Genomic DNA, 8,749 nt, shown 5'->3' with positions numbered 1-8,749 from the left:
AGAAAGACCCCAATATCTGGGTTGAAATAACCCAGAAATTAGTAGATCATTTTAACCAAAGGTCATAGATAACCTAAATTGTGTAACTATGCCACTATGCCTTATTTATTTCAGAAATGAAAAATCCAGGCACTTAAACATTTCAATCAGTTTTACATTTTTATTGCATTCAATTAAATTCTATATAAAAAACACACACTTTGACCTATTTATTTAAGGTCACACTGTAATAACATTAGAAAGGAAAAATAGAAAAATAAACAACTCTCAAACATTCTCTCTCAAACATTTGACAACGTTCAATAACTAAATTGAACTTGAGGCTTTAAGTCTTCAAACATTGGTTGTGTCTTTTACTGCAGCTTAAGATCTCCCAGAGGGGAATGGCATCGATTGCTGAAGGTATTCCACCAGTGGGGGCCGGTGACTTATTTTTTGAGGGCGCTCCATGCGAAGTTCGTCACAACATGTATGTAGCCCGTCATGTGTGTGGTTCGTTATTTCCAAATATGTGTTCTGCGCTTTGAGAGATCCTGTGTGCATCACGTGTCATGCCAAAATAAGTGCCTGCTGCAGACGCGTCTAAAGGGTTTATGATAAAAGAGATGATTGCGTTTGCCAGATACTGGCATAATCTCATGCGTAATCAGAGTTTACTGTTAAGAAAGTGTCTAGTGTGTATTTTGTGAACATGAGTGTCTCTTTTATCATAAACAGTTTTGATCTCTCGACACGCAGGGCACATATTTTGGAAAAGGAAACCACACACGTGACAATCTGAACACTCATTTTGAATTAGCGCATCCTCGGATGAGCAGTCACGAGCCGCCACTGTATTCCACCATATTTGTTCCAACCTAAAACAGACAGAGACAGAGAGATAGAAAGTGAATATTGTGTAGAAAGTGAATTTTAAGCAAGATAATAGACTACCAGTTTGTGTAATAATGCTGATACTAACTGTACAAGGAAGCCAAATGTTGTGTTTATTTTGAGTGGGTAATGAATGTGACCAAGAAAATGAGTAATAAAACTTAACATCTTTAACTTTACTTTCTAGTCAGATTGCTACCTTAGATGGCATCGCCCAAAACTGAAATACAACTGCAAGGAGCATGAAGGTTTTTTTTTAAACCAGGATTCACCCTTTTGCTTTCACATGAAACATGTCCCATGGATTGCCTTCTTTCAGAACATTTATACATGTAGGCTACAGTATAGTTATAGAATTAAGAATATTCTCTCTCAGAGTGGTGCTGAGAAACTGGTCCATTGTACTTACAGACATTTAGTGTATGAACTCTGTCCAGGACTCTTCAGTGGAGTGCCGGATTGTCTTCTTCCCAACACTGTAGACGGCCTGTAAATGATGACAGAATTTTCATTTTTGGGTGAACTATCCCTTTAAGCCCTATTAAAGAAAAAGGTTTTCAATATTTAACTATGTTCTTACCTAAACTTAGACGAAATAATACATCACTGTCTTTTACATCCTCATCACACTGATTTTGAAAGAGATGGGGGAGTTCACAGGAGTGATGTTACTGCACCAGAGGTCAAAGTTCTGCAAACTAAGTGCTTTTCCACCATACAATATAGTTCTAATTTTTTAATCCGCTTAAAATATTGTCACGTTTTATTTTGTGCCACCATACTTACTGGTGTAACTACTCATTTAACAGTCTTTAAATATGGAAAACATGGAAGTGTTTGGTGGCTTCTAAATTCATCCCTGTTTGGATCCTAAGGAATTAATAGGGCTAGACTAAATGCTAACACATTCACGACATGCTGTACACGATGTACTGCACACATTGAAAAAAGACAGGGGTGTATTATTTCGTCTAAGTTGAGGTAAGAACATAGTGAAATATTGAAAAACAATGTAGTTTTCCTTTAAAGAAAAATGTTTAGGTATAGAGAGATATGAGGGCAATAAGAGTAAAAAGCTTACCTCAAAAATGTCTCTGTCAGCTTAAACAGCCACCACTCAGTTAGCTTATCAGCAACAAAGCTGTCCATTTAAAAAGACCTGGAGAAAACATAGCAATAAAGAGGTTAGTAACAATTTGAAGACTTGACCAGCTTGTTTAAATCTCACTACTTCAGCCAGTAGAACAATGTATAATATAAGCATGGCGCAGCTGGTAAACATAACTTAACTCAATGCAACGCAAAACCCAGTTTGTTCCCTTACCACAAATCACGTGACCTTTTTAAATATCTCCAACCGAAAATCGCATGATATAAATAATAATATTTATTTAAAATTGTTAAATATATATATATTTAAAATGTAATTATATTCCTCGAATTTTATGCACGGATATATAAGAGGATAATGACAGCGTTTTTCACAATGTATTGTTTAAAAATTTAGTCAGACAGCTGTTGGTTTTGCCGGTTGTTGATGCGTAACAGCTGTGAGTGATCACAACACACCACAGGATAAAGTGAACAGTGTCCCAATGTCAAGTGAGCTAAAGTCCTTACCAGTGCCTGAACTTGTGTACACTATATACTGATTCACGACCTTTGGAGACACAGGGTATGTGTGTGTACCGGCGGTGCCATTTCGCGTCTGTCTGCAGCGTATAGCGCCATATACATAGTTTTAAATTTACACTTATTTGTCTCAAATCGTCGTTAATGTATATACGGACTTCACCATGTGCTGAAATGTGCATTCATTTACAGAAATCAGCTACTTAAATTGAAATTTGCTGATGTTATTGGATTTTCAGGTGATATTCAAATTCATTCAGTTTACGGACGCTCTGAGGTAAAGTGTTCAGACTGCAGACTCAGCAACGATTGTATTTAATTAACTTATACAGTACAATCATAACACAGTACTGATATATCTTAACTCCATAATGTCATTAAACATAACAATATTGCTGGCCATAAACTGAAAAAGTGCGCGGGATACCTCGAATAATGCTATACACGGCACAGCGAGACGGGCGCTGGGCTGGCGAGACGCTTCTCGTCCGGTGTTCGACCCCCTTAACGCGGTACGAAGTCATCACTAGCTGCACTGTACTTGTCGTATTTTTACCGGTATTATAACAATTAGATAAGCAACGGGGACATGGACACAGAAAGTTTACATTACATTGACACTTAAAATAATTGCTTACCTTGAATACACAGCGAAGTTGCACCGAAGAAGCCCAGGCCAACACGGATCGAGCGCGAACTCCGTGAAGTGACAGTTTTTTCAAACGACTGTTGTGAGAAAATTCCAGAACAACAGCGAGGTGCGGGGCATTAACCCAGAACATGGGTTAATTTTTGAAACCCAAACAACCCAGGAATTGGGTCAAAATATTAGCCCTATAACCCAGAAAATGATTACTCTCTGAAAAAATAACCCATAATTTTAACCCAACACAAATAACCCAGAATATGGGTTGAAGAAATAACCCAGGAGTTTTTAGAGTGTAACTTTCTATTAATTTAACACAACTGTGTGTTACCCAGTAATTGTTTAGTTTTAATTTAAAAGAAAAAAAACATACGATTTGTAAACTTTAAATAATGAAATCAAGCAGACAACTATTAAATATTGTTCACAAACGATTTATTTGTAAAAGAACAAATATTTGACAATTAATGCTAGCATGAAAATATGCTAGTACTGTATGTTGCTAGATGTATGCTAATTTAAATAAATGTAAGTGCAAGTATAATCACTTCAAACATACATTACATTCATACATTTTAAAACACCATTTATAAAATGTTTGTCCTGAAACATTAACACGTTATTTTACATTAAGAAAAATACTTCAAATGAACTTGACAAGTGTATTCAAAGAAATTTCCATCATAAAATATTTAGGGGTGGTTTCCCGGACAGGGATATCTTAATCCAGGACTAGGCCTTAGATTAATTAGGAAATATATCTGGTTTTAACAAACATGCCTTACTAAAAACATTACCTGTGTGCATTTTGAGGCAAAACAAAGGGCACTGATGTATGTCAGTGCAAGTTGTTTTCAGTTTGGACAGCTCTTAAAAATGTTTTAGTCTAGGACTAGTCTAATCCCTGTCCGGGAAACCTTCACACAGTGCATGCATTGTTTAAAACAGACTGCAATTTTGCGGTCCATTTTGAAACTCCATTGCCTTGGATCATTTGCAAGAGGACTGGGACAAGGGTAGATCATATTCATACAAAAAAAAACTGAAGACAGTTGGCAGGGATACTTAAGGTTACTTAGCTAGCAAATTTGAAAAGTCTGCCCAGCTAGAAAAAAAAAGTTCCAAGAACGTTCCCTGAAAGTTCCCGAACGCTCCCAAAAACATTCTGCCAACGTTAAAAGCGGCTAGTTTTTTTTTAAGTTCTAGGAACGTTTCTGTTGTCTGAACGTTAGAGTAATGTTACATTTTACCATTTTAAACGTTATGACAATGTCATGTTTTAATGTTCAAACAATGTTTAAAACAACAACTGTTTATTATATTGACTTGTTTAATTGTTATGTAAATGATAGAGAAACATTGCATTTTATTATTTTAGAAAACATTATTTCTGAATGCAGTAAATATATTGCTGTAGAAAACTCAATTCACTTACTAGGTTTAGATGTTGGTGTTTGTTTCATTTTAAGTCACCCTTATTGTGATTAGTGTTTGTTTTAGTTGGTCTCTTGACACTTGACTTTTTGCCTGCTAGTTTTTTCCTGGTTGTGTTGACTTTGTGTTGGTGCTCCGCATGTGTTATGAACATGCCAAGTTGATGGTGTTATTCTGTGGTTGTTGGTACATAATGGTGGAGATCATCGCCTGATTCATTTGCTAGTTAAGACTTTGTTTTCTGTCAAAAATGAAAATGAGATCCAGCACCTTCACAGCAGTTTGTCATTAAGGAGTTTTAGAAACTTTGGACAAAAAATATCTGCTGTATAACTGGGATGCACAAACATTAAGAATCAGACAATGAATCTGAATCATGGTGACAATTAAATGAAAAACTTCATGCTGCAATGCATGCTGGGTATTAACAAATTACAAACCTCATTCAGGACTCCCAGCATACACTGCAGCATGGATAAATAAGGATTTTTTTAACAATTTTAATTGTCACCATGGTTGAGGTTCGTGGTCTGATTCTTGGTGTTTGGGCATCCCAGCTGTGCAGCGGATGTTTTTTGTCCAGGGTTTCTGGAACTCCTTGGTGACAGACTGCTGTGAAAGAGTTGGATCTAACACACAATATTGGCAGAAAATAAACTTTTGATCAGTAAATGAACCAGGCGATGATCCTCACCATCATGTACCAACAACCACAGAAATACACTAACAACTTTTCATAACACATGTGGTGCATTACCACAAAGTCAACACAACCAGGAAAAAACTAATAGGCAAAAAGTCAAGTGTCAAGAGACCAACTAAAACAAACACGAATCACAATAAGGGTGACTTAAAATGAAACATCAACATCTAAACCTAGTAAGTGAATTGAGTTTTCTACAGCAACACATTTACTGAACATACAGAAATAATGTTCCATAAAATAATAAAATGCAATGCTTCTCCACCACCCACACAACAACCAAACAAGTCAACATAACAAACAGCCGCTGTTTCAAACATTGTGTGAACATCAAAACATGACATTGTCATAACGTTTAAAAATGGTAAAATGTAACATTACTCTAACGTTCAGACAACAGAAACGTTCCTAGAACTTAAAAAAAACTAGCCGCTTTTAACGTTGGCAGAATGTTTTTGGGAACATTCGGGAACTTTCAGGGAACGTTCTTAGAACTTTTTATTTCTAGTTGGGTGTCTACCGCAAAGGTCAGATTGTCAACATCGCGTGGAAAGGCAAGAGAATCATTCATTGCGACAATTACATAGTGGCCTCTATGTCCTGAAGAACCGCTGGAAACCAACTGTGGCTGAGCTGATTTTAGACACCTTTTCATCATTACGTAAGCAGAGGTCACGCTGGTACCAGCCTACAGAAATGAAACAATATACATCATTAGAAAATGTTGTTGCATGAAAATTACTTATTTTATATAAAGTTTTTAGTCACAAAGCTTACCGCCACCAAGTCCCACAGGTCTGAGACAGCAGAATTCACACAGCAGAAGATGAACGAGTATAACACAGCTCATCTGGGTGTGGTAAACATGCAGGTCACATGCAAAATATAAATTATGAGAAACATTTTTTTAAAAAGAATTACTTTTATATCTTACATTAAATGTTACATTTTAAATGTCATTTTCCAAATAAAAAAATTGGAACAGAGATAGGAAATCATACCATTATGTTGACTGTCAGCTTTCGTCAATGAATGTCTGATGTCCATTTTCTTCTCTAAAGATGCTATTTCCCTGAGTTTCTCAATAACTGTCACCTCCCATTTCCTGATAAACATGTCTTCTTTCCATCGGTAAGTCTGGAAAACTCGATGTCCACCTTCAGTAAATTTAATAAGAAATATTAATATTGAAATGATTAAACACTTTGTGTAAAGTTATCTGCAGTTAAGTATATTACAAAGACTGGCATGTCCAGACATTGGGGATATTCCTTAAAGCTCCACTGTGTACTCCTTTAGTTAATTCTTAGCAGAAACCCATGTTTTCTTTCAAAAGTATGTGCTAATACATGTTTAATAACTTACAAACCACTAATAAAAATATTCGCGAAATTGTAGAATCTCCTATTTAAAATACATACCGCCGGATCGCTCTCTGGCTGAATCCATGTTGTGCCTCCATCTTTGAAATACATTCGCCGACGAGGGACATTCCTGAAATTCAAGCTCTGCCTTTCGCGCTTTCAGACTACACGTAAACGCTGGTTGCACAGAGGTTGCATGCGTAGGCGGTATACGTCATCAAGACTGCGTAGTCTGAATCCTTCGGCAGCACGCCGTGATAAACCTGCGATCTAATGCTTTGATTTGAAAGCCTGTTGAAGACATATTCTCGAGGACATTAAAACAAGTCGCCAAGGAAGCGAAACGGGGATTTTAAACAACAACGCGACAGGAAAAACATCAAGACCAAAGTCAATATTGGAGTTAGTTTTCCAAGATGGGGCCTCAATGGACACTGAAGTTGCTAAGTTATTTTCTATCTTCACCACAGGTAATTCAGCATATTCGTTTACATCTATACAGTCTATGTTGTAAACTTGAAGTTTTATAGTTCCTTGGCTAACTATAGCATGGATATGCAGTTAGTGTAAACACGCATGTGGTTTTGTGTGCTGGAACAGCCACACGCCGTCTCTCCGCCCATTTATGTAATGTGAGGTACTGAGATAAATGTTTTTCATCTTTTCAGACCTCTAGCACAAACACACGGTGACAGCGCTATTTTTAGCCTTTCATTGATAAAACGCCGCTGATCTGCGCGTCGTTTGTTTCACTTTACAAGCGTGCGAAAGTTGTGCAATCTTATTTCACCAATATCAGAGAAAGCTCTTACATATACACGGATATGTAACGTTTACTTAAAACATAAGCATTGGACTCTGACATATTAGTTTCGCGTCCATTTAAACCTGTGATTACTCTAGCTCATAATTTAATGACAGGAGAGGGTCTCGTCCACAGACCATCTCATCAGTAATATGGAAAGAAGCGGTCGAAAATGGACAAAAAGAGACGGATTTAAACACCAAGTGTAAACGTAATGTCTCTTTCTCGTCCACTTGTGATCTGATCGACGAAAACACATCTAAATACCAAGTGTAACAGCCCCTGTGATATTTTTCCTCGCGTGGATGAAAAAGGAGTGTCTAAGCTACGTTTATGGTTGTTTTTTGTATGTGATTTTAAACGGACATATCATGACAATCAGACTTTTTACATGTTTAACATAAATCTGTGTGCTTTGATGGATCACACAATTGCAAATTGTTCATTTTTTTCATTGCTTTAGCTACTAGAAGCCATGTTAATCTTGACATGACAGGGCCACCGTACTAGTTAAAACGCGTTCCGAATGGTGGGGGCTAGAGCGTATTAATCAGTTGGTTGTCATATAGATTTCTACCGCTAGATGAGAGTAGATCCTACACAGTGGGGCTTTAAAGATTTCACCAACAGTTGGTGATTTTGTCATTACCTGTATCCATCTCCTTTGATGACTGAAGGTTTGGTCAATGGCATTCTTTATTGATGATGTCCTCTCACGTGTTGAAGCTTCCGTCTGATGTTCTGTAGTCTCATTTTTATAAATCCACTGTGTGATGGCCCATCAAAAAAAAGAAAAAAAAAGAAAAATGCTCCTATCATGATCAATGCAAAAATAGCACTAAGTTAGAGTCAAGTACAGTTATACACATTGTCAAGTAAGTAATTTCATACACATGAATGAAGTATGTAAAAGCATCCTTACAGTACATGTCCCTCATTTTGAGAAAATGATACCATAATCCAACAAAACAATCTCCTTTGCGAGTGGCAGTGGATAGCTGAAAAAAATTACAAACAAACATTGTAGGGCCCTATAATTTCCGCGATCACGGAATCGCGGAATTGGGTAATTAACACGGAATCTAGTATTAACCCGGAATTTTGCGGAATTTTACATATTTTGAATAAAATTATGTTTTTGTGTGGGAGACGAACGTATGTCTGGGGGAAATGCAGACGGGGGGAAGTAAATCTGGGCGACACGCCCCCTCCCGTTGTTTCAGACCCCCTCCAAAACACTGAAACCATGGTGAAGCGGCTCTCCACGACTCTGCTTTCGTCAGCGAAAAAAT

General features: G+C 37.1%; 2 long non-coding RNA genes across 2 annotated transcripts; both read right to left on the bottom strand.

Moving 5' to 3' along the window:
• Window positions 1–1,273: 1,273 nt before the first annotated feature.
• Window positions 1,274–3,218, bottom strand: LOC129422545 (uncharacterized). The gene is made up of 3 exons (XR_012358973.1): window positions 3,144–3,218; window positions 1,955–2,032; window positions 1,274–1,360 (listed from the first exon to the last, which is right to left on the bottom strand). It is a non-coding gene; the product is annotated as an uncharacterized lncRNA (long non-coding RNA).
• Window positions 3,219–5,814: 2,596 nt separating this feature from the next.
• On the bottom strand, window positions 5,815–8,298 carry LOC129447632 (uncharacterized). The gene is made up of 4 exons (XR_012358972.1): window positions 8,107–8,298; window positions 6,290–6,445; window positions 6,066–6,138; window positions 5,815–5,976 (listed from the first exon to the last, which is right to left on the bottom strand). It is a non-coding gene; the product is annotated as an uncharacterized lncRNA (long non-coding RNA).
• Window positions 8,299–8,749: the final 451 nt, after the last annotated feature.

This window comes from Misgurnus anguillicaudatus, chromosome 19 (genome assembly GCF_027580225.2).
Source record: "Misgurnus anguillicaudatus chromosome 19, ASM2758022v2, whole genome shotgun sequence".
In the NCBI taxonomy this organism is placed as follows: Eukaryota; Metazoa; Chordata; class Actinopteri; order Cypriniformes; family Cobitidae; genus Misgurnus; species Misgurnus anguillicaudatus.
Note: the sequence above shows the minus strand (reverse complement) of the source record. Positions and strands in the feature narration are given on the sequence as shown.